This window comes from Passer domesticus, chromosome 5, assembly GCF_036417665.1.
Source record: "Passer domesticus isolate bPasDom1 chromosome 5, bPasDom1.hap1, whole genome shotgun sequence".
In the NCBI taxonomy this organism is placed as follows: Eukaryota; Metazoa; Chordata; class Aves; order Passeriformes; family Passeridae; genus Passer; species Passer domesticus.
This window is the reverse complement of record NC_087478.1, coordinates 43,799,954-43,825,612: the sequence shown is the minus strand read 5'-3', so window position 1 is coordinate 43,825,612 and position 25,659 is coordinate 43,799,954. Positions and strand designations below refer to the sequence as shown.

The 25,659-nt window shown below is 40.7% G+C and overlaps 2 long non-coding RNA genes across 10 annotated transcripts in view; one reads left to right on the top strand and one right to left on the bottom strand.

Annotated features, from left to right (window-relative positions):
• Nucleotides 1–19,349, bottom strand: part of LOC135300400 (uncharacterized) — a 128,862-nt gene extending 109,513 nt beyond the window's left edge. For 4 of the 9 annotated variants that reach the window (XR_010362290.1, XR_010362292.1, XR_010362291.1 and 1 more), the window contains exons 1-5: nt 19,150–19,248; nt 18,470–18,626; nt 14,437–14,533; nt 13,957–14,263; nt 10,774–11,526 (exon numbers count right to left, since the gene is read on the bottom strand). This is a non-coding gene — a long non-coding RNA (uncharacterized LOC135300400). Of the gene's footprint in view, nt 1–9,384; nt 11,527–13,956; nt 14,264–14,436; nt 14,534–15,280; nt 15,406–17,182; nt 18,051–18,469; nt 18,627–19,149; nt 19,249–19,291 lie in introns of those variants that run through there. The other 5 variants (XR_010362288.1, XR_010362289.1, XR_010362293.1 and 2 more) reach the window with 5 other exon arrangements.
• On the top strand, nt 18,462–19,343 carry LOC135300402 (uncharacterized). Its single transcript, XR_010362294.1, has 3 exons — nt 18,462–18,596; nt 19,007–19,115; nt 19,276–19,343. It is a non-coding gene; the product is annotated as an uncharacterized LOC135300402 (long non-coding RNA).
• Nucleotides 19,350–25,659: the final 6,310 nt, after the last annotated feature.

Below are 25,659 nucleotides of genomic sequence, written 5' to 3'. Positions count from 1 at the left end.
TTTGTACCACAAATGTATGTAAGACCCTGCATTATAAAAAAGACTGAGGTAAAGGCCATTTTTAAAGGAGCACCAGAGTCGTTTTTAGAACAAACCCACTCACACCTTGACATGAATACAGCTTCAGGCTGCCTTTTTAAAAAAAGCTGGGCTTCTAACTCCATATAACTTCTAATTTCCTGATCCTTAACATTTTAGAATACAACTGAAAAAAATATAAAAAAACAAAGGCAAAACACATCAAATTTTTATACTACAAGGAGAAATCCCTCTAAAGCAATGTGGTCCTATTTTGTGATTCAGGTAACACAATATGAATGGATGCCTAGAATAGTCTCAACAAGATATGCTGGAGTGACATGCATTATCCTATCCAGGAGACAATCTGCCAAATATGCATCTGGTTAACATCAACTAGTTGTCCTTTTTGGGAATATAATTTTTCTTTGTCATCTCTGACTACACATATATCTGTATAGAGAGATGTCTCTCAGCAAAGGTTTACAACTACGGCAGCAGGCAAGTACAAGCTCACTCTGTCCATGCACTGGGAAGATATTTCTTAGTGGGACACCATCAGTCTGCACACAGCCTCATGCATCATACAGCCCCATGCCCATTCGGGGTTATTTCTGGCTCCAGTTGTGCACCAGGCACCCCTATGCCAAAAAAACCCTGTTTTGGTACCTATTCTTATATTTTATTTATATATTTTACTCAGACTTTTGCCTTTTTAAGATTTTTCCAGCTATAGTTATACAACACTAATTAGTCAAAAATCCCATTTTTCTAGCAGTTACTCATAAAGTTGGAGTTGAAAAATAAAAATGCACATATGAGCCTTTATGCGTTCTTTACCAGCTCTTAAAATCCTAGTGTTAAGTTCTTCATGTTCAGTAGAAGGTTGTAATTATAAAGCAAGCAGGAGAAATTATTTCAAATTAAGGTAAAACTCTGCCAATGAAGTTCAGCCAAAGAAAGGATTGAATCTGAAAATACCCTAACAGCATTTTATTTACGTGCCCTCCTCCCCCCAGTCCCCTGCCACCCATTGCTGGTTCTCAGGTCCATGTACCTGTATGGAACTGATAGCTCAGTTCCATGGCAAATGGCAAGTGTTTTGAAAAGGAATTAATTCCTCTACAGTTATTACTGCAGTTACTCCAAAGCAGTTACTCAACAGACAATAGACTCTCACTAGAATAACAATATTTTTAATATACATACTGCTTACATTCTTCTTTGTGTTATAGGATCTTTGGGTATGAATTTGACTTCTCCCTGCTTTACAGAAAGAACACAAATGATGTCAAATCTCTTTTTGTTCAGGTATAAAACTTGCTGCTACAGACTAGCTAGAACACTGAAGTTTGAAGGCACAGCCTTATTAAATATTAACATTCTGCTGGATTTTTATATTCCATTTCAATATATTTGTGGCCAATAACCATTCATTTTCCCTCACTTGCAGAAGCTGAGCAGGTGTGCAGGTAGCTGGTTACCAAGACAACATACTGGCAAGGGATTAGAGCAGACACTTGTATGTGTATAACTCTGAATAATGCAAACACTGCTAAGTGATACATTTTTCATTATTCGAATATCACATGATGTTTTATGCCATTTAATATTTTTTTGCCTGTTGAACATGCTCCTGTTAAGAACCCAATTCAAATCTCACAAGCAAATGTAATTATAGTTTCATTATAACAATGAAAATACCACTTTACGCATTTCTTCTATGAGCTCAGTAAGTAGTTATACAAACAGCTGTTCCATTCCTACATCTTACATTTAGAAGAACTAAGCACTAAGAAAGAGACATTTATAAAAACAAAAGTGAGATGAAGAAATGTATCAGAACTCTATCAGATATACAACCACTTCACCAAGAAAGCCGAGTATTTCAACAAGGCATGTCTTTGCAGTAATTCTTACCTCATTGCTCTAGTGATAGATACCAGTCTTCTAGCAACATCTTAAATTCTGTTTTGTTAAACTGTGGAAAGCACTGCAGAACATTCTGAAGTGTTTTATCAACAAACTATGAATTACAATGTTAACCAGCAACCTTTAATAAAAGAAATGAGCACAGGTAAATAGAAACCACATTTTAAAATGTCTTTATGTTCTTAAAGACAAATTGAAATGCACTTATTCAAAACAAAACCTTTACAGAGATTTTAATATATATCACCACATCCTAATTTTAATGCTTCATATTTATTTTATACATACTGCCAGAGGACAGAAAACCTATGGCTTCCTCCATACTTCTCACAGTAATAGTACATTTCAGCTGCACCAAAATGTGGAGAGAAAAGCACAAAATAATGAGAAATGGCTCTTTTTGATCCACTACATACAAGATCAAACAGCTGCATTTTATAATTCAGCAAACCTCAATCTCCACTTTACCCATGACAATCATCCATAATATGAGAGGGAGAAATGCTGAAGTTTCCTCATGTAGATGGAAAATGTTAAGTGCTACTGTCATTCTGTTTTCTGCAACATAAAGGAGAAATGGTCCTTCCAACAGGTATTTCTAGGACTGAAAGTAGGAGCAAAAGGTTCAAGTGTCATCACTTTAAATTCGTAGATTTCAAAACGAGGAAGAGAAAACCTGATGTATTTTAATGGATACACCTGGGCTTTTGAAAGGCAAAGAAGAACAGAAAAGACAAGTTCATGTGCTTTTCATCCTCCTTCTATACTGTAACTGCTTCCAGCTATGAGCAAACTGCCTACCCTAGCCCAAAAGTGTAGCAACTCTTATTCTGCCTCAACAAACATTTTCAGGTATGTTTCAGAATCAGATCCCCACAAAACAATTAAAATTACTTAAGTTTTATTCGATTTCAAACTTTTCACGGAGCTCAGAAGATACAGAGGAATGTGGTGGGTATTATAAGCACTTCTAGTAATTGAAACTATCCTCCTTTGAAATACCTAGTGGCTAGATAACTCACCTGTCCTGGTGCCTCTGAAAGTCCTGATAAAAACAAAGATGCCTTTGAAAAACCTGCACACCCACAATCTAAGGGTAGGAGGGAAGAATCTCAACAGTTCTTCTCTAGGGTTAAGAGTAGAGCCTCAACAGCTGAGGTTCTTAAAACAGACTTAAGGTGTTGAAGTTTGTGGGGATGAAGAAAGTGTTTGTGTATTTCTCAATACTGTGACTTTAGGGATTTCAATATCACAGTCAACAAAAATTAGACTCCCTGAGCTTGAAGAACCTTAGTCTAGATCTTCGCAGACAAAAAATGCAAACCCTGGAAACACTTCAGCACAGGTGACTGATCACTGAAGAAACCCCATTCAGTTCAATGAAGCAACTTGCATGGCCAAAATGATGCTTTTAATTAACTATTTCCAGGATTCGCATTTTTAATTTTGCTGCAGCCTGCCCAGAAAAGATGAGAGACTCAACCTGTCAACTGCTTAATTAGACTGAATTTCAATTCTCAGACTAGCTTCCTCCAAAGAAACAGCCATCTGTTTCATGTTGCAAACTCCCCTAATGTCTCTCCTGGCTTGATACTGAATTCAAGACAAATACTTGTTAAAATCAAAGATACAACCATGCAAAGAGACTCTCGTAGGGTTAATGCCTCCATAAGCTCACTGAAGTCACAGAGACTTTACAGTAGAATTAATTTTTTTCACCCCACAGCATGGGCCACTGGACTCACTACCCAGTACGGAGGGCAGATAAGAGACAATACAGACAATCAAAATTCCAGATAAAATAAAATGTAATTAAATTTAAAATTCTACAAATCTATTGCTTTTCACAGAATATTTGTGCCTATCAGCAAAACAGTGGCGTAACACACAACTGAAGTTTCTTGTCATTAAAAGGTAGACCAGCATGTACCTCTTGTCCCACCATAAAGTACTGGAGAAACCATAAAGACCCAAGCATAAAGTGCTGGAGAAACCTCAGCAAACAGCCAAATGCCCACCTAGCTCCTTGCTCACTCCTCTTCAGCAGGAAAGGGGGAGAAAATAGGATGACAAAGCTTGTGGGTGGACATAAAGGCAGAGGTATTGCTTACCAATTACCTTCACAGGCAAGACAGATCTGACAGATGAAAACTCCTTCAATTTATTGTCAAGGGAAACACAGACAAACATTAAAGCAACATCCTTCCTCCTTTCTGTTCCAGACTCAATTTCACTCCGCACACTCCTCCACCCTCCAACCCCTGAGCAGCACAGCGGAAACAGGGGCATTACAGTCAGTACACAAGGGTTCCTCTCTACCACCCCCTTCCCTCTTTGCTCTTCTCCCTTGCTCCAGCCCAGGAGCTTCCAAAGGCTGCTGTTCTTAAGGAAAAAATTTTTCTGCAGTGTGGGCTCCTCCTCAGGCTACAGCATCTCCTAAAGTATCAGGAAACACCTCTTTCTCCTCCTCCTTCTCTGACCTCTGTTTCCCTCTACTGTTTGTCACACTTTTCCCCCTCTTCCTTTTCCTGTCCACCATTTTTTGTCCCTTTTTAAATAGGTTTTACAGAGGTGCCACACTTGTGGCTGATGGGCTCTACTGTGTCCTGTGGTGAGTCCACTGGAGCTGGCTATGTCCAGCTTGGAGCAGACTCTGGGTCCTTCCCACAGAGACCACCACTACAGCTCACCACCTTCAAAACTCTCCAGGGACACCCAGAGCAATGTCAAACACCTAGAAGTTCTTGGAAAGAGATAGAGATTGAACAGTATATCAAAGCCTCAAATCTCAGCCAAAAATCAAATGCTGTGATATCACCCTCAAGAAATTACAGATTAGAGTGGGGTAAGAGAGGAAAATAACCCTTGTGATATAACAGTAAAGCTCTGGGGATATTAAGGAGCAGGAGAGGAGTTACCTCCTTTGAAATAGGACCATAAAGAAAGCCACTTCATTTTAGCTCTTAGGGATGAGGAAGAAAGTTTACTGAACTTAAAATTCACTCATCCTCACAATATAACCACAATTTCTCAACTGCGTTTAAAGCAGTAGCACTGCAAAAGGCTAAGCAGCGCTGACCTCAGCAGCAGCACAGAACTGTTTGTGCTGGAGAGATCACAGGCCTGTGAATAATTACCCACTCTACTCCAGCCACTTCAGAGACATTGCTTTATGAGATTTTGTATTTCTTAACCTTTATGTTATTGTGCTCATATCATGATCAATTATGTAGGTTTTAGGTTGGCGCACTTGCCCACGTGTTTCTCATTTCACTTCTGCAGTTGTTGAACTTTGGTCTCTAAGATTTCTTCATTAAACAGCATATATTTGTATCAATATCCACTGCATTTGCCTACAGCATTTCTCTTGCTAAAGGGGGCTCTTACATGCCTTCAAAGAGGGGCTTTCAAAGATGTAACATAAACATGACTCTGTTCAACTTAATTACAACGGAAAGAAATATTCCCCATGGTCTCTGGCAATCCAAACATTATAGAGCAGAGACTTCAACTACGAGCTAATCTGATTTTAAAAAAAACTTGTTGGCAGACAATTTTAGTTTAAGCTTACATAAGACTCCAATATGTTGTATTTCATTTTCTTGAGGTTATATATGTTATCTATTTAAGAATCTAATTCCTCATTTTTAATAATAAACCTAAAGCATTTAAACTAACAGCTTTAAAGCATTCAATACCATCAACAGCCATCCTATTAGTCATTATCACACACACATAGCTGCTTGTACTAACTGTGATGGCCTCCAGTAAACAAACTGGAAGAGAAATTACATTTTCACACTAATATAAATACAACTCAGCAACTTCTCTTTCATAAATGATACTGTTTATATCTCAAAGTGATATTTTTCAGGCAAAATAAATTATAATATCCAATAGTACAACTTCTCCGTACGTTTTGGGTGGGTTTTTTGTTTTTACATCAAAGCACTGCTGTAATTTAATCTTCTAATTTATTACCATAGCCTGAAACTTCTGAATTGCAAAACACTAAGTTCTGCATCCTGCTGTTGATTCTTCTTTAATGAAAGAGAGTAAACATTGCTGTTCATCCTCTCCAGCCTTTCAAATACCTTTTACATAATCAACCTCATAGTTCTATTGAATCCTGCAGAGTTAAACTGGAGGATTTCTGATAAGTTTTTTTATCAAATCCAGTGCCACTCCAGAAACTGAGCATTAGCAGTGTTTACAAAACTGCTCCACCATTTCCTCCCGCTAACAGGGGGAAAAAAATAAGCCAACTATGAAATCAAATTGTCTTCCATAGTTTCAGTGTCTGAAAGTGTAAGAATTGCAGTTACTTCAAATATCTTTCTTCACAGAAAGAGACAGTTGCAGACACCTGTAAAGGTAATATTTTCAACAAAGAACTCTTAAAGGTATTGTTTTCCCTGGACATCCATTTCTGTCAATGCACACACAAAGATGATGAGTGCTGCAGCACTCACAGTGACCATTTCTCATCATGTTTCCCTAACATGTCTGACCTAATCATCCAGAGGGGCAGCTAATTGATTTTATAGTTTTGGCTGAGAAGAGTGGCTAAAATTTAGTTGACCTGAAACTGAGTCAGCTGGACTGACATTAAAAACAAAATACAAAAACAACAACAAAAAAAAAAAAAATTAAGTAAGGATGTCAATTCATGCCTGAAGGGGTATGGTAGGACTCCAGTGTGCATACATGCTGAAACTGCGTTTTGATACTCAAATGGAAAACAAGTAACTGGAAAACAAGTAAGTGCATTTTTTCTGCATTCACAATCATCTATTCTTTATGCTCAGATTCAGCACAGACTTAAGACTTTCCAACACCCTAAAAAAATCTCCATTTGTAGAGCAGAACAATAGAAGACACAAACCTGTTGAGGAACAAAAGAGTCAGGAATCAAGAACACTGTCAAATGGGCATGGAGGACCTGCAGTAGCAGGGGGCTAGTTAAATTTGCTTTCTGTGATGATTCTCAATATAGAAAGACATCTAGGATTGCATCTATAGTGAAAAAACAGGCAAAATCTTATTTAGTCCTGCTGGCTACCAGTAAGCAAGCAGCAGAATGTTTGAAGCCTACTAGAATTTTTTTATAATATCATCATGGCACAGACACACATAATAAAACATTTATTCCTTTCCCAAATACTTAGTAAACAGATAGCTAAAAAACATGTAGCTTAAAGCTCTGGATATAGGCTCCCCCCTACCTGCCAGAACAAACAGAATGTCATCTTAAAAAAATGCCATCACACAAATACATACACCAGCCTTGGCAAGGTGAAACAGGCACCTGCTGCACATGTAGTTCCAGCTAATCCAACCTACCTATGTATTATAATGTCTGCAGTTTGCCCTGGGAATGCTGCTTTCCCCAGCTGGTTACTTTGGGAATTAATTTTTTTTAAACCTGAGATTACAGTACCAGGGTACCAAACCTTTATGGTAAAAAGCTGTGGCTTTCTGAGCAAAATCACAAGGCACACAGAGTCAGCTCAGGTTCACAGGGTCTCCTGCCCTCATTTAGTCCTAACAGGTTGGTTTTGATGCCTGCAAAGACACCAGTGGATCTGCATTTTAGCCTTCCAGTTCTAGGAAGACTGGCTAACTTGGCATTAGCATAGCATGAAAATCTGGATTCAAGTCTAGTGCTCCAACCGAATGGACACCCTCAAAAGCCAAGCAGCTCTTTGTGGAGCCAGTGTGGCCCCATCAGACCCACATGGTCAGGCAATGCCCAGAAGCAGCAGTACTGAGATGACTCCAGAGGGCTTAGTTCAGCCTGAATCCCACAGTACTGGTGCTACCAAACCCTGCCAGACATGAGCAGGTTCATCACAAGGCCAGCTCTACTTATACTCTTTTGTTGTCTTATCACACACTGGCAGCTGGAACCCCATTGTATCCCTGCACCAGGACAAAAGATGTGGACACTTTCCTTCACCCCTCAGCACTATCTCCTCAGGTCACAAACTGCTTCAGCTTCCAGAGTGCTACAGTTTGTCAGGTGGAGGGTTCACAGCAAGTGCATCACACGCGGCAGCAGACACAGATCTTTGAGTAAAGCTAGCAATGGCAGCACACCATGTACAATTTTATCTGTGCCCTTTTAAGCAAGGTGCCCTTATTTAATACCTGTGCCCCACAGAAACACTAGAAGAAAACTAAAAATACATCCCTGCTGCTTTGCAGTTTTGATTTTTTTCAGAAGATAACAAAGAGGCCATGAATTGTCCACACAGAATTTAATTGGTGCAGTTTAGATGAATTCAAAAACTCACTGCATAGTTACATCCTTGGCATGGAGCAATTAGAGCTGGCTAAAATTTTTGAAAATCCATGCTATTTCTGCACCCACTCCAAGACTGGGTCACTCTTTGTTATGTGAACTATCTTCAGAAAGAAAAAGCTGACATTGAAAGTCTGCAAAGCTCCTAATTGCTAGACTTCTAAAAGAAACCAGAAAGATAGATCAATTTAAATTCTCCCCAAGAAAACCACTGTAAAACTCTGGGGTTTGTTTTATGATCTGTGTCACTGGCAATGGAATTACTCTGGAATACTTCAGAAATATTGAGCCTCTTCCTCAGTAGGGGACAAAAGGCCCAATACTAAAATGTATCTAGCTTCAGATTAATTATATGTTCTACCTACAGTCTGTAGTACTTTTTACAGACAGATATGCTTTTATTGTCTTCTCTTTTATTGTTTGAAAGACAACCTACATCATCCTTCTGCTCTCCCACAATCTTTTTCTTTACTTCCACAAAGTCACTAAAAAAGCAGAGACCCTTCAAGACGTGCAGCAATGCTGAATTTCCTGAAGGAAGCAGTGACAGATTTATTATAACAGCTTTTACCCCAAGGGCAGAAAATCTGGTAAGAGAAGGGTCCAGCACAAGATAACTTCAAGGAGAAACAGTAAAAAGAGGTCTTACACAATGAAAACTAACTGCTGAATGTGTTCTGCTGTCCCAAAACCCACAAGCACATAAGACAGATAACAGATAGCAGCAGTATTGCTGAAGATGAACCAGACTGCTAAAAGAATACAGAGAATGAGACAGTCCTTCAGAAACATTTTAAATACGAAAAGAAACAAACAAAAAAATTGCCAATAAAATAAAAACACACAACAGCAAAGAAATTACCACAGTAAGCACATGAAAGAATCATTAAGTTCTTCATTGGAGTAGGGCAGACTTCATGTTAAAAGTACACATACCTCCCAAAAGAAATTACTATCTCAATTCACTTTCAAAAAAACCTAAACAGATGCTGAACAGTGGAGCAGACACATGACAGCTAATAAGAATGAGTTCTCAGGGATAGAAATTACTGAGATAGAAGCAAAATCCAAAGAGCTTATTGCTGTCAAGTCTGGGTGGCAGAACCATCTTAATCACAGAACACCAAACGAACTGGTACATGAAATTTTAAGTCTGATAGCACAGATATTAAATAAATCCATCAAATGAGGGAGTACCACATGACTGAAGAAAGCCAAATATGGTATCTATACTTGGAAGGAAAGAGAGAAAAAAGTCATTTTGGTAGCACAGACACATCAGTCATCTACAGATAGCACACAGATCTTGACAAAATAATGGGGGAAAAAAGCAGATTAAATACATTACAGAAGACTGATCATAGCATACTAGCCCAAAATGTCTCTTTTCTATTTTATTCCAACAAAAAATGTGAATGCAATTTGTTTGGATTTTAATAAATCATTTGGCAAAGTACTCCACAGGCTAAACTGGAAAAAGTGGGAGAAGTCAGCAAAAGTATAAGATGTATAAATCAGATAAACTATTTAAAAGATAAACAAGAGCAAAGGGAAATTACCAGGCAAAAAGCTCATTATTAAGGAAGTCCTTCAAAGTAGTCTTTCAGGATAGAGTTGAACATCAGGAGTGAAGAAAGGCATGTCAATGAACACAAAACATGGTTTAGCAGTGCAAGATGCAATGCCTGTAAGACCTGTGAGTGCAGGATGATTCCAAACTATCACTGTAGTTCCATCCTGAGACCAGGAAAGTGCAGCCAAGAGCACTGATGTTGCTTTCAGAACTGTTTTGAAGAGGGGCCGTGACATTAGCCAGAGGCGAATCTAAAGAATTCTAAAGAAGAATCTGGAAATTCTAAAGACCACAAGTTTTCTGCAGCAGACTTAGGTCTTCAATCTCCAGAAATCTAGGTTCTATTAAAAAATCCCAAAAACTAGAATACTCAAAATGAATCTGGTCACCTGATAATGACCTTTAAACTGTGGGAACTGTGTTGCTAAGAGTGTGTCAATGAGGAAGCTCAAAGGTATGTCAGGTGTGTCTACAGAGGCACACTTGCAGCAACAACTCCACTGCAAGCATGCTCATAAGGTACAAGCCATGCCTTTTCATGCAAGAAGCACTGTGATTGGTCTAAGCCAAAATGAAAAACACAAAACTGTACTTCAAACCAGAGGACAACAAGGAATGTGTGGCTATTTGTTAATACCGGAACAAATTACTTTAATTACTTGAAACTGAAAATGACAAGGATTTGTCTGCTAAAGGGTTTGGTTCTACAGCAGCTTTTCAGTAAAAGGAACCATAGGGAATCATTTGACTGACATGGAATGAAGCCAAGCTGATTCTGAGGAGAAGCTTCACTGGCAGAGGACTGTATGTTGCACCTGACAGTGTCAGCAGAGACTGAACCTGGTGATGAGTCAGCACTGCCCACCAACTTCCACACCAAACCAAGCCACATCTGACCAAACCATCCCACTCTTGCCTCCTCTTTTTTCTTAAGTGTGTTGCTTACCTGCTGTGTCTTTCTCCATTCAGGTGGCAAGCCCTCCAGGACTGTGACTGTGACTTATTAGGTATACATATGGTTCCTGACAGGAGCCCCAGTAAAGCCTCAAGGCTTTGGTTAGAAATGATACAGCCATGGATGAAGCAGTGAGGCTTAACAGGTGGGCAGGATCCATGAGGACAGTCTGTGAAACTGATGTCTAACACAGCAGTGTAGGGGGAATTTAAAGCTGTTAGATCACACAATTTGTATTTGCTGCCTCCTGTATGGAGCTGGTAAAATTCATACTACAAACTCAATCACATAAAATATTAATCAAAGAATTAATATTTGAAGACATAAGAAAAAAAAACCTCAAGACAATTCCTATTTTGAATAACTTTCATCCCATTTAAATCATGTCTCAGATGTACATCTACTAATAACAACTTGTTCTCCCAAAACAATGCAAGGATGGAGTAAATATATATATATAAAATCAAAGCTCAAACAAGGTACACATAAACATTTTACAAGACAAAAAGTACAAACATTGTCTCAATCTCAATGCCAACAGACACTAATCTCTGTGTGACAGAGCTCCAAGTGCAAGTGTGGTGGCAGGGTTTGTGTTTTACAGACCAGCAGAAAGCAATGCACAAAACCTGGAGCCCAGCCTCTGCTCCATAACACAGACTTGAGGATCTCACAGGGATCCTTCCTCATGCTCATGTAGCTCTTTGTAGAAACCAGGGAAGGAGGTTTCCCAGGCTTGAGGACCTAAAAAAGAGGTTCAGAGACATCTCTGAGCAACCACAGCATCTTCCAGTAGAACTCCTATCTTCCTAGGTAATTTCCTTTCCCACCCCTGAGTCACCAGGACCAAATTCCTCCTGTTTCCTTCCTTCCTTCCCTCTTTCCACCTCCTGACACAGCCTGGCATGTGTTTCATCTGCATTTAAATAACCTGCTGGTCACCAGGTACTTTAGAAACAGAAGCTCTTTTTCATTTCAGGATGTGGTTTAAGCTGAGCCTGCAGCAACAAGGAGCTGCTTAGGGAGGTCTGTTCAAACACACTGTAACCCTGGGCTCCAACATTCTTGCTTGCTCAGCGAGGACAGGACATCCGCTCCTTAATTGCACAGAGATGACAGGTAAGCTTCCAGAATTTTATTACTGACACATATTTTGCAGAGACTTCTAAACTTGGCAAGAATTAAATAAAAGCAGCAGAGCATTTTCCTCTAAAAATGCCGACTTTCTGCCAAACCTACCCTGCAATGCATGACAGAAGGGGCTTTTGCAAGTGACAAAACAATACATTTTCCCCCATGCATTCATTTTTAAAAATAACCCTAAACATTTTGATGTGGCATCAAATAAAAAGGCAGATGGCATGAAAAATTTCAATACTAATATTTAAGAGTTTACTACAGCTTACCAGGAGGGTGCTCACAGGCCTGACAGAAAAAGAGTATTCCCATCTTACAGTTCAATAAGCCAAATGATTTTGATGCCCTGAGTCCCATATCAAAAAACTCACTACATGTAGAGCAAAAGGTGTTTACTCTAGCAGAAACATCACAGACTATTTCAAATTAAGAAAACTTCACAGAGAATGCTTTCTTTTTAATTTTTGAAAACCTTCAATAAACCCAAGAAGGGTTATCTGGTACAGATGAAATTGGGATGAAATTTTAGGCCAGAAAAAAACATAATCAGCACCAAGAACTACTTTCAACTTTATGGAAACCACAAATGAGACTTAGAGAACAGAAACATCAGCTCTAGTGGGAGCCACAGTCAGCAAAAATGCTAACTCCATTGTATTAAGTGGTGGGGGGGGGGGGGAAGGGTTAAAAAAAAAGAAGGCACTGCGTTCAAAAAAATGATAGTATATGCCAGCCTGGTAACCAGCAGACTGGTTCTTTCTGTATACTTGAAATCACAACAACATGCTGAGCACACTGCTTTGACCAACCTGCAGCACTGCAAAGTTCACACACTAAAGAAGGACCAAGGCTGGCCAATGCATATTACACTAAAATTCCACTTATGAAGGGACAAATTTCTCCCATTTGACCAGGGTTAGGCAGTGTAACAGTAAATGTAATGATGAATAGCCTATGCAACTGCTTCCATTTTTGATGGCTGGCTAGAGGTGAAGTAGTACTAGAGGAAAGAGCTTAAAAATGACAGCAGTACCCACACAGCACAAAAGATGGAACCAGAATTTTTTTTATTGCTGCTGGTGACTGCACAGCAAGACGATCTTGCCCACAATATACCAAGCTAGCCAAAACTAGCCACTCTTCCAAACTGGCTGAAAAACTGACCATGCTGTCTGAGTGCTCCTCTACTAAATTCTGAGCCTAGCACAAGTTCAACCACCTACAGCACAGGGTCCACAGAATTCAAGGAGGCAGAGCTGGAGTTCTGCTCCATGATTTCAGGTATGCACGAGGGGGCTGCAAGTAATGGTGAGCAGCAAGAGGAAAATGAGATATACTGAAGTATAAGGGAAGCTGGGGAGTGGTGGATGATGGGCATCAACCTCACTGAATAGGCAGAGAAAACACTGCAGGAGACCACACTTCATTGACTCAAATATTCACAAATTATTGTTTCTTCAGTTGTGGTTATGTCCCATCCAATCCAAACTTGCTGCAGTGAGGGGTACAGAGAGGGGAAGAAATATAACATAATATTCCTTCTGTATCCCCCTCCAAATGCCTCTGCATCCAGCCTCCGTTTCTCATGCATGCAGGCTTTCCCACCTTCACTTCTCTCCATGATGTAGTTTATACAATTTTATATGGGTGTAAGAAAAACAAGGCTGCTGGAGCACACAGGTGGGACTCTCACATCTAATAACTTCTCAAATATTACTGCAAATCCCTCGCCATTCTCTCCAGAGACATCTTACTCCACTTATTTCATTTCCTGTTTGTTCCATTGTAAGTTTCCTTTTATTTAATTTCATGCAGCTTGGCAGAATAACATCAAGCAATTAAAATGAGGCACATATAACACTCACAAAAATACTGCAGAAATCTCCAATGTTCTCTACATTGTTTGAATTAATTCACATTTCACATATACCAGCCTATGATGCCTCTTTTACTCTGCACTTCACTCCCATTAGCAGGTATTATAGTTAAGTTATGTAATTGAATCATTATTCATCAGTAAAGCATCTACTTACTCACCAGTTTTATACCTTCAATGTCTCTCATGGTAGACTCAGCCCAGAGATGAGTCCCAAGGCAGGAGAGTCTCAGCAGCAGGAATGCAACCATTGATCTTGGCCCACAACCACTCAGTAGGTTTTAGCTCACTGTAGAAATCACTGCAGAAATTTCTCCTTGAGTCTGGGATCTCACCACACAAAAATATAACCTTTAATTTGAAAACAAAACACATTCCCTGTTCTCACAGTCATGAAACCACCGACACGGATCAAATGAAATCCAGCACAATATCATCTTCCCTACTCTGGAGACATCCTGAGCAAATCTGAAAAATTAAGAACAGAGTTGTTCAGCTAATCAAGTTGATGCAGAAGCCTAAATGAGGGAGGGCAGGTGGGGAGGTAGCAAGATCTTAATCAATTTTGTGTCCCTGATGAGCTGCTCAGGCACATCCAGTTAAAATTGTCAATCTAAATTCCAAACTGCTGAAGTGCTCACCATCATTTACAAAGCTGTAAAAAGTCAAAAGTCTTTCCAACTCCTCTTCCACCACTCAGCAATGTTGTAAAGCAGTGTCAATATAAAAGCATAGCATCTTGGCAATAGAACATACAGAAAAATTACATTAAATGCAATTCAGTTCATAAGTTTCAAGCCTCTGTTTATATGTTGCACTCCTCTTTCTAAATATCTGTCTTGCTTTTCCATCAGAAGTTGCTAAATGGTTTCTAGTTTACTGCAAAATTAAACCAGGGTATATGTCATACCTTCTATCATGTATTTGCAACCCTGCTCTGGTGAGCTGAAAACTTCAGCACAGTAGCCTGCAAGAAAATTTCCACTGCAAGTCTAATTTGCCCAGCAATCATGTAATATAGAACAATAGCTCTGAACACTGTGTTTCAAACTATCATGCACTTATTCACTCAGTCCTTACAAAAGCACAGTTAGAACACTCAGGAGAGGTTTAATTTCTGAAGCCACTAACAAATAGGATCGTCCTTAACTTCAAATCCCAAGGGGGCACCACATGCACTGCACTATTTCAGGCCAATTAGCACGTTGTTTGGGAATTAGCTCTTAAAACAACCAGTGCATTACATCATGAAAATAACAGTTTCCCAATTGTTCTAATGAATACAGAAGAGGAAACTGGAACAAATCCTCTGCTGGTATAGATCCATCTAGTTCAGCTGAGCTCTGTTACAAATAATTTCAGCTTTTTTACTTAGAATGTATGCAAGTAAAATAGCAATCCATTTGAAATGGAAAAAATCCCTGGCACTTTCTGTGAATCACCACATGATTATTAAGATAATAAAATTAATCACAGGTTTTCTACCTCAGCCTTGGTGGTTTTCATAGTTTCCAGTGTTGTAGCAGTGAGACTATACTTATTCTCTGTAAGCAAACAGTAAAATGCTGTCTAGAAGTTAAAGCATTTTCCTGAGTCTTTCCATTATCACAGTTATTCCCAGACTATGAAACTCCTACGCTTTGTACCTGTTGGTTATGCCTTTCCCTTAATTTCAGGATAACACATAATGCAGCTTTATGATCTCAGAGTAAAATCCAGCCATTCATCTTCAGCCAAGCAATCAAGGAACACAAAGAACATCATAAGTTTCACTTTTAAAAGCTACTGTTCCTTAAAATGGGGTAATACTTGTTTCAAATTTATTTACAAGTTGTTTATCCAACTCATGCAGCTCAATAAAATGAGAGGTTCATTACTCTGCCCTCCCTCAGCCACATGCTAGGTACTTTATTTTCAGCTGAAACCACAGGTTCATCTCTGCTTGCTTTCCTAATACATTTCAAACCAAATAACCATCAACCTTCACATATGGTCTCAAGCATACTTTTGACTTTGTTTTTGTTTTCCTCTGCTTCAACACCTCCTCAGATTAATTCTCTCATACCAAACACTGATTACCATCGAGTCTTGTTTTATTTACTACCTCCTCCTGGGTTTCACCCACTTACATCTCCCTTATGGTTCTTCCAACCTGAAGCTGTCTGGTGCCAAGCACACAATGTTTGTTTTTCCTGTGCTACAAATTCATGCTACAAGCATCAGTGTGACTCAACTCCCAACAAGTATTAGAAGAGTGCTTGCATTAATTGTTGGTTATTCCTGGCAGCCCTGGAGAGTCTTCACATGAAGAAATGGTCTCTTGAAGCCATTTCAAGCTTGATCCCCCATTACATGGCAACCAGAGGCCAAAATAAACAGAAAGAAGTAAGAGAGCATACATCCAAAATGCACAATAAGAAAACAATACAGAGAAAACAAAGCGTCATTCTCCTCTGTTTTAACAGAAAATGCACACAGTGAAAATATCATAAATTAAGAAGACATTGTTTTAAGGAAAAACAAAAGTCCTAAACTCCAAATTAATTGTCATAAAACACTATATTCCTATAGACAACTGTTAAGATTAACAAGAGAAAGTAATTTACATTGAATGTGAAAAATTCCTCATTATGCTGTTTTAAAATACGGGTTTTTTTTGGTTTTGTTTTTTTTTTTAAAGCAAGTCTTTACCCAGCAGACTCAAGGAAAACCTTCCTTCTGGCCTGGCTATTCAATAATCACTCACCATACCATGCCTCACACTTTTATGTAAATTTTTGGCAATGTTATTTACTGCTTTATTTCAGCCTATTAGTCAGGAACATACTGCTTTTCTCCAAATAAACAGAATAGCCCTCTTCTACATTTTCTAGAAAAAAAACAGAAGTCCAACACTAGTACAGTCATAGATGAAGAATAAATAAAAGCCATCTCAAAGCAGCTAAAATGAAGAAAAATATTTTAAAAATAAATATTCTCAATATCTTATAAAGAACTATGCATAGACACTTCTTTAACCGACATTATTAAAATCCAAACCCCAAACTGCTTTTGCTCAGTGTCATATGAAATGTGGGTGTTCCCTTCTTTCCAATGTAAATGCCAATGGCCATTACCATTAGTAAACAAATGAAAGCTAAAAACAGCCCACAAATTGTAAGGAAGAATAGGAAAAAGGGAAGGAAAAGTCTTTCAGCCATATGAAAATTACTCTTTCATGACTTCACAGGCCCCTTGTTCTTCCCGTGCCCTCACTCCTTTAAGCACACAACCCTACAGCAAAGTTCAGGGCAGGCAGTAGCCTGAAATTAACTTAGACATGCCTGCAAATGGGTGAAGGGCAGGATGTACATGCACTACTCAACTCTGAGCTCTTAAATTACTGACCTGGACTGCCAGTCATACCCTCGATGGAGAGAAACACATCTTCACTGGATGGAGAGGAGACCCTCTTTAGGATGTTGCCCAGGGATGTTGCTCTAGGCTCCATCTCTCAGTTCTGCACTGAGCAGAACTGGCTGGAAGTCTCTCTCTCAATGAAGAGCAGAGAAACAAAGGTATCTATAATATCTATGCCACTTACTGAAACTTTTTTTACCCAAGGACCACAGCTGCATGCTATCAAAACTAACAGTCTACCCCAGGAGAAACCAGTACCCTTCATGGCATCCACAAAGCCACGTAACTCACTCATGAGAAATGTGTCAATGACCACAGAGTCCACTGCCTTTAGAAATTAACAAGAAATTTCCTCTCCCTTCCTGAACTACAGCCGTTTCACACATAAACACCGTCTCAGAACAACTCTTGTCAAATTGAAACAGCTACAAAAGAAGAAAAAGGTGATTTGTCTCTGAGGAACATGCTCTGCTGTGCACTGAAGCCTAAAAGGGTAGCAGCTAGTGAGTCAGAGGCTTCAAAACCTCATTGTTGCCTTCACTTCTTATTTCCACTCATACTGACCACAGGCCGATAGGAAATTCTATTATTGTTAAAAAACACAAACAAGATAGCCAAAATAATTCAGAATCCAATCGATACCTTACATTGTGGCCACAAATAACAACTCTAACCACAATTCCACACCCTGTTGAATTAGCTTGAAGGTCATCTGGCCCTAATCTTGGTATTTCTTTTCCTATCACATTCTTCTTTAACTTATAAAGAATAGCCTGGCCTAAACTTCCAACAAGTAAAAACAAGCACATGAATCCATCCTAAAACTCCAAGACATTTAAGTATTTAACTGCATCTGATTATAAAGGGTAAGAGCTGAAGTTGCCACCTGGCTTCTGTAAGCACCTGGCAGACCCCCATTCTCTGCTGCGAGGCACATGAAGAACCACTAAAATCTGACAACACTGAGTTACCTTATGCCATGGCTTCCAGCCAAGCTTTGAAAGGCAACAAATGAGATTGTCCCTTGAGTGGGGTCATTCACAGGACCAGAAACAACACAAAGTGTATATAGACACGTATATATATATATATGGTCTACTCAAAGGTGGCCATCAAGATTCCTTAAGCAAGATTCCTTTTTTAGTTGAGAGCTGCTGTCTCCAAATTCTTCCAAAACCCACATCAAAGGGAATGGGAGAAAGAGACAGTAGGTTCTCACTCCTTTAAAAGAAAGGACTGAGCTACAAAAAGCCTTAATTCCCCCACAGTTTGCACCTGCACACATGCTGATACAGCCCAGCCACCCTGGAGTCACGTCTAGCACTCTCTCTGGGTTATCTTGCACAGGTGTGGCATTAGCAAGGATTGCTGTTCTCCAACAGCTGTCAGATCTTGTGTTAAGGTGACTATTTCAAGACTTAAGATAACTTTCCTGGCAAATGAGAGTGAATTCGACAATGACTAAAAGCTTACGACAAAGATGATATGTTCATAGACTACTTATCATGACAGAGGAGAATTTTACCTCTAGTACCTGCTCTTCCCAAATTGAAACAGAAATACTGACTAATCTTTCTGTTTGGCTGCCTTGATCTCCATTAGTAACATTTTCTTGCAGCAGAGAGGTGAAGCAGGGCACCCCACAATGTCAAAGTCACTCAGACCTCTGACTATGGGGTCATGTGAAGTCTCACATTCCTATTAGAGATGCATAGCTACGACAACACTGGGTTAGAGAAGGTCTGGTCCTCTAAGAGAGAGGTTATAAATATGCACTGAAATAGTTCAAACTACTTTTTCCCTTGCTTTTAGCTTTAGGAAGTTTACTATTTTCACCATGGAAGGAAATGAGCCACCACAAAAGAGGTCATCTGATAGCATCCTATTCTTTCCCTTCTTCCTTCTGCCCCTAGAATGCAAGGTAGGTCCTAGTGAATATTTTATATCTTAATTACCGAGAATAATTATCAGTTAAAAAAATTCATTAAAGGGATATTGCTTTCATGTAGCTCTGAAATGAAATTTAAATCGCTTTTCATCTCTTCACCGTAACCTGTTGGAATGAAAACCAATTTATCAAGTTTCTTCAAAACGGACCTATCCTGCTACGCCAGACCACCGCCTGACGAGCCGCCTCAGGAGGATGGGCACGGGCAGCGGGGCGGCGCTCGGGCCGCGGTGGTCACGGCTCACGCCAGTGGGTCACTTACCCTCGGCCGGGCTGGGCTCGGCCGGGGCTCGCCCGGAGTGAGGCCGGGCCGAGCCGGGCCCAGCGCGGGGCGGCCCTGCCCTCTGCGGGGGCCCGGCGGTACTGCCGGCCTCCCGGCGGGGCGGCGCCGCTCCCGGCCCTGCCGCGGGGCACCTGCGGCCGCCTTCTTCGCCAGGCGCGGGCGGGATCGCCGCGGAGCGGTGCTCGGCAGGCAGCGCACCTGCCGCTCCCGGCCGCCACCGAGCGGCGAGGGCGGGGAGGCCCCCGGAGCGCTGCCCCCGCGCCCCCATGGCGGGCTGTCAGCCCGTGCTCCCGTAGCTGCCCCGCCGTGCAGGGAGCTGGCTGAGCTCGGGCGGCCCCGGGAAAGGTGGGCGGCAGCAGAGAGAGCCAGGTCTGCTGCCACCTCCACGGCCGCGACCTGAGTGTCTCGAGGCTGAGCGAGCTCCCCCTCATTGCCCCTTAGCTCCATCCTTCCCTCTGCCTTTTCCATGTCAGTGTTCATTGCACAACCCCACAGATACCAAATTATTTCCTTGTTTTTAAAAAGAGCCCTCAGACAAGCCCCCTGAAGTCTTATTAAGCTATCCCACCCTCGGGGATGCTAATCTGATCCCCGATACAGAAATAGTACATGAGTAGCTGTACTGCTTTCTCCTTCAGAGTTAGCCATGGTATTATCAGGAAAACCCAATATGTGGCCGAGACAAGTATATGGATAGAAAAGTTTGTTTACGCTTAGCCTTGGTGTGATGGAGTGGATGCTCATTGAAAGAAGCATTTCAAGGGCCTGGAGGGCTCCTGTTATTGAATCCTCAGTGCTGTGACTCAGTGTGTGGTAAGGGCTGTAAATCCTCTGAGAGTTGTTTTCATTCTTCGATGCTCTTAACACACAGCAACAGTGGCAAGAAACGTCTCCATCTTTTCTGATGCAGCTGGACTGACTTCTATTAGCCAAGCCTTGTGGTCCCTAGGTTAAGCTACTACCTATCAATTTACTAGGAAGAGCAGTTTCAGTGAAGAAAAATATGAAACAGCTCATCTGCTGTGTAATGGAGGCATTAGAGGGAATTTTTAAAAGCGCGTTAGCTGAGAGCAACAGGCACTAGTAGTCGGGGTTTTCTCTTCAATTGTAGATCAGCTTCAAGGTCCCCATCGTCAAAGGAGATTAGCAGGTGAACCAGGTTAATTGCTCAGGCACCATTAGGTCTGTTTCTCCCTCCTTCCTAAGCATGCTATGATCAAGTAGTCGGGTTTCCCAAGCCCAGCGTTATTCCTGGGAAAGATACAACACAACACAGTAATTTGTAATGTGGACTCTCCCGGCAGTCACACTCTCTGTCCAGAAAGGACACTGCTGAATGAACTGATTGACAGCATAGCAATCAACTCCCTCAGAAAGACAGATCTCCACACTCCCCTAATGACTCTGGTGCGACGTACGCAGAGACTGCACTGATGGAAGCAGGCGAAAGTCACCAGCAGAGTAAATCGTCGGTGAAATCTGAGGACTACATACGAAATATTTTGGTTTCTTTACTGCTGAGGAATACATTCAGTGCAGGTAGCTCGGTTTGCAAGCTGAGCGAGCCTGAGGCAAGGGGCCATGAAGTGCCAGCCCTGTGCGTAACAAAGGGCCGGGGGAGCGGGCCCTCAGAGACACGGCAGCAGCCCACCATCCCCTCGCTAAGACACTCCAGGGATAAAAGCCCAGGGCTTCCTCTCTTCGTAGCTCCTCCTCAGAAGCACCAGCTCGAGTTGTTATTTTGTTATTTAGTTATAGCACCGACAGTAAATCATTTTAAGGATCGGGACGTCTGAGACTCTGCTATAGGAAAGCTAGGGACCGGCCGGTAAGGAGGTAAGGAGAGCTGGTGTGACTGTGACCCTGTTGAGCGTGGGGTGTGTAGCTGTGAATGGTCCCAGCTCAGGTGGTGCATGGCACTACTGGATGGTCGGACAGGAGAGTTTCCTGAACATTTACCTTATCCTGAGGAGACCTCTTGACAAGATGATGATGATGATCAGGTGGTGGTGGTGATGAGCTATCAATTCTCAGTACAAGATTAGTCTTCCCACGGAGTTTGCCACACAATTGCCACTTAAGTGAAACGGAAACAAAACCAGCCTTCAACAGTGAAATGAATGCAAACACTACATGACTAGGCATTAAACTTATTAACACAATTAAATACTGTCAATTAACGAAATGAGATCAAAGTGCTTTTCAACTTTACAAAGACAAACACTTTTCAAAAGGTGGAGTAATGTTTATTTTTTTGATCCCAGTTGTACTCCCATGTGGGTTTCATACATAAATCCCTGTATTTCTAAAAAGCCTGGCATAGCTTTCAAAGCATTCACACCACTGATCTTGATATTGTACTTAGAACATACATAGCAGTCACACCGATACCACTGCTTTTGCCTAATAGCTGGTGTAGACAGTAACCTTCAAAACAAACCCCAAGACCACAAAAAATATATAGCCAAATCAACTATGAGATGGCTAAATACAGAAATCATAGTATCATTGGAGTACGATCATAGCATGATTGCCTGGCATACCTGGGATTTCTGGCACTGCAGAATAGCACAGGGCAATTTAAATATATGTGACTGAAGTGCTGTTACCTCCCTGCATGTCTCCTGCTGTTCCTGGCTTTTTTGTCTTTTCCATTCTGAAGCATCAAAGTTACCATGGAAACAAGCAGTGGCATTTATGTATATTCGTGAGCTTTCCCCATCCACAGCACGTGAAGTTAGTCTCAGTTAATGGTGTCACCTGCATCTGGTGGAGCACATCCCTGAGGAAGGACGCCCTGCAGTGGGATATGGGCACTGGCAGAACGAGACAGTTCTGAGCACCGCCCTGGAGAGGGGCTCTAGGAGCAGGGCCAAATGCCTCCAGGGGAAGGAAACTTGAAATTCTTTCTGCTGTTGCTGAGTAGCAGGAGTTAACAGCTTTCTCAAAGCAGGAGGAGCTGGTAAGAAATAGGACTCTGGGGACAAGTATTTTGGACACAGTGCAGTGACATTTTTTTCCCACCCAATGAGGACAAGTGGGAGCGTGACCTCCAGCACCACACGCAATTTCTTTTAGACAAATATGTAAAGGAAATAATTTTAAGTATCATGGCATGAGGACATAGGGTCTCTTTAATTTAAGCTCGCCTTAATTTGCTGACTTCTCTTGTCAAGAGGATGTATTTCAGCAACAAAATAACTAGAGGATATATCTGCAGACACTTGTGTAATGCTGGAAATTTAAAACTTGAGTGGATAGCAGTAAGTGGCAGACCAAAGTGCTTTGACTCTTAAAGCCTTCGATAGATCTTGCACCCTTCTGTTTATTCAGGTGGACTTGGATAAATTGCATCAGCTTCTTGACTCTTGAAAATCCAGTGATGAGAACTGGAACAGCAGATACCCAGAAACTGTTTCAGTTTAGATGCTACAAAATTAGAGGGACAATTCCATCTACATAGCCCAAAACTTTCAAAAGTGATGAATTGAGTTGGTTCGCCCTAGTTTTTGATTGGCCAGTCTAAGACCTTATGAAAACATGAAGAATTGCTATTCAGAAAATACAGCTCACCCTCTGCAACCTGGTAATTATAAAAAATATCACCAGCAGGACACCTCTGGGTATTCAGGCATTCTGGTAAGCAATGTTAGAGTAATGCAACCAAGCAATAGTATTTATTTATAGTACTAATTTTTTAAAATTAATTCAGGACACTTCTGCCCTGTGTTAGTTAATGTGTATTTTTACAAGCAGTAAAGGCACTTGTATGTAAATAACCTGTATAGGAAATTGTGTTCTTTTCTCATGTGTCCTTTTCTCTCTGTAATTTCATTCCTTCTCCATTACTCAGAGGCCAAGTAGGGATGAAAAGAATAAATCAAAATTATCATTCTTGCAAAATAACAGGCTGAAAAAGCATTGTCTCTCAGTGATTTCCATAAAGAGACAGAACTTTGTGTAAGATATTGGAAGAGAACCATAATAACTTTCCATTATATGAGCCTCGGTATTTTTACTTAGAATGAGAGAACAAATGAGGAATTCAAGAGAGTGAGCTCAAGGCATGAACATTTGTCCTGCAACTCACATATGTTAGAATTAAGGGAGAAAAATATTCTACTAGTGAGAACAACAGAAGTTTATACTACCAGAACACATCTCAAGTGACCCTCAGAGGTACAATGACAATTTTAAACTCCCTCCAAAATTATGTGTGCAGCTAGGCTAATGGCTATATGGTACAAATGGCAGTTGTTTCAGAGAACTCCTGTTCTAGTACATGATGAACAGTGGTTGGTTTCCGACACTCATCAGCCAATTTTAGAGCCCCAAGCCAGACACTTGGAAAATTCTAACATGATTTAGCCCCAAAACAACATGGGCATTACTGTTTCTGCTGCAACAGCATTTGGAGGCCTGAACTGCTTCAGCATAGGCACAGTGCAAAATAAATAGGGCAGTGTTTACTCCACCAAACATCTTCAGTCATGATACAGTCTCTCTGGAAAAGGGAATGCTACTTCCTACTTGAGTTCAGGTCCGGATGCTTTGAGTACTAATAAGGCTAAGGAATAAGTATCAGCAGTCTACACTTCTCTTTCCTTCATTTTCAGTCAGCTGATATTTATATCCAGGTGAAGACAGAAAAACCTGTAAGTTTCTGCTATTTAGTGGATTCTTAACTTGCTCTCAAAATCAAGTGCCTTCTGGACCAAGAATAGGTTTTTTTGGGTCATCACTCCCACTACCATCTCAAAGATGCTCTTAATAAGCCACAGTTTATTAAATATGCACTGCCTCAAGTTTATTTTGAAAATATTAGATATGCATTATAGCTCTAGGATACCTTTCCACACCAAAAAAAAAAAAAAAAGGAAACATCACATATAAGACAATAACATTAGTACAAGTGGCTATGTAACAAAAAATGTTATTAGCAACTGCTGTAGACACCATACTAGATATGACATTGTCCACATCTGAACATCTGAAGGACTGTGGCTCAATATTGTTTCAACTGCCAAAATCAGCTGACAAGAGATTTGCTTTCCATGACTTTTAAAATAGTTATTGAGTATGATTCCACTGTTAAGTTTCCCTGTCCTAAAGCTTTGCCAGACAAATACAAAAATGTGAAGTGCACCAGCACTGTCTGTACTTCCATGGCTAGAGAGAGACATCCAGACTCACAGCTGATTTCACAGTTAATCCTGAAAACACCTCGGAATTTTTTACTCTTGTCCCTCTGGCCTTGTAACTTTGGCAGTGCCTGGTACAGGATGCTCAAGAAAGAGTACAAGATTGTTCCCACAGCTGAGAATTTGTTCATCACCATTGCCCAGACACATGGCCTGAGATGATGTGAAAATAGCTGTACCCAGCCTGTACCAGCAGCTCTTGACACACACCATAATGACACACAGACACAAGTGCACTGGTGGGAAGAACAGACACAGCCCCTGTCAGCCTTAATACTCAGCAGTATTAGATCTGTTACCTTTATATACAAAAAAATCTACAACCATTTTGCATCTTCAGTTTTAGTATCTAGGGTAGCTGCTGGCAAGGAACTGTACAGTTTGGCATGACATGCTGTAAAGCATGTTCTTTCTTCTAGTATGCCATGCTCCTTTGCAGGAGGGGCAATGTGCAACTTCCAAATTCATCCTTGTCGTGCTTATGAAGAACACAGTGTGTGTATCAGGCACTGGTGGACTGCTGCCAGGAAGTAAGAACATGCTGGCATTTTTATGAGAATAAATCAATTAGTCAAAATCAGTTTTCAAACCCTACATACCTTGATGCTGCAAATAAACTTCTCATCACAGAAAGTCTGTATTAGCATGAGAGAAGGGAATGAAAAAAATTAAACATCCATAACTTTAACATGAATAAGACACAGGATGTCCAACTCACCAGGATTTTAGGAGACAAGTTTATTCCCCCTGCCCAAAATATGTTTGAACGTGATTTTTAGCTATGAACATGATCTCTCTGGCATGACTGTAACAGTCTTCAAATTGGAAGGGGGAACTGCTTATCGGTCCTTTACTCCAAGAGCATGAGGTGTTGTGAACATTTCTGTGGAAATGACTGGATGGTCTATACAAACCCAGAGGCAGAAGAGAGATTACTCCAGAATTACAGGTAGATAGTGCCTGACGAGGTATAACAATTGCAACACAGATTATTCTCTTTAATAAACACGTCACCACAGTTGTTTTCTTCTCA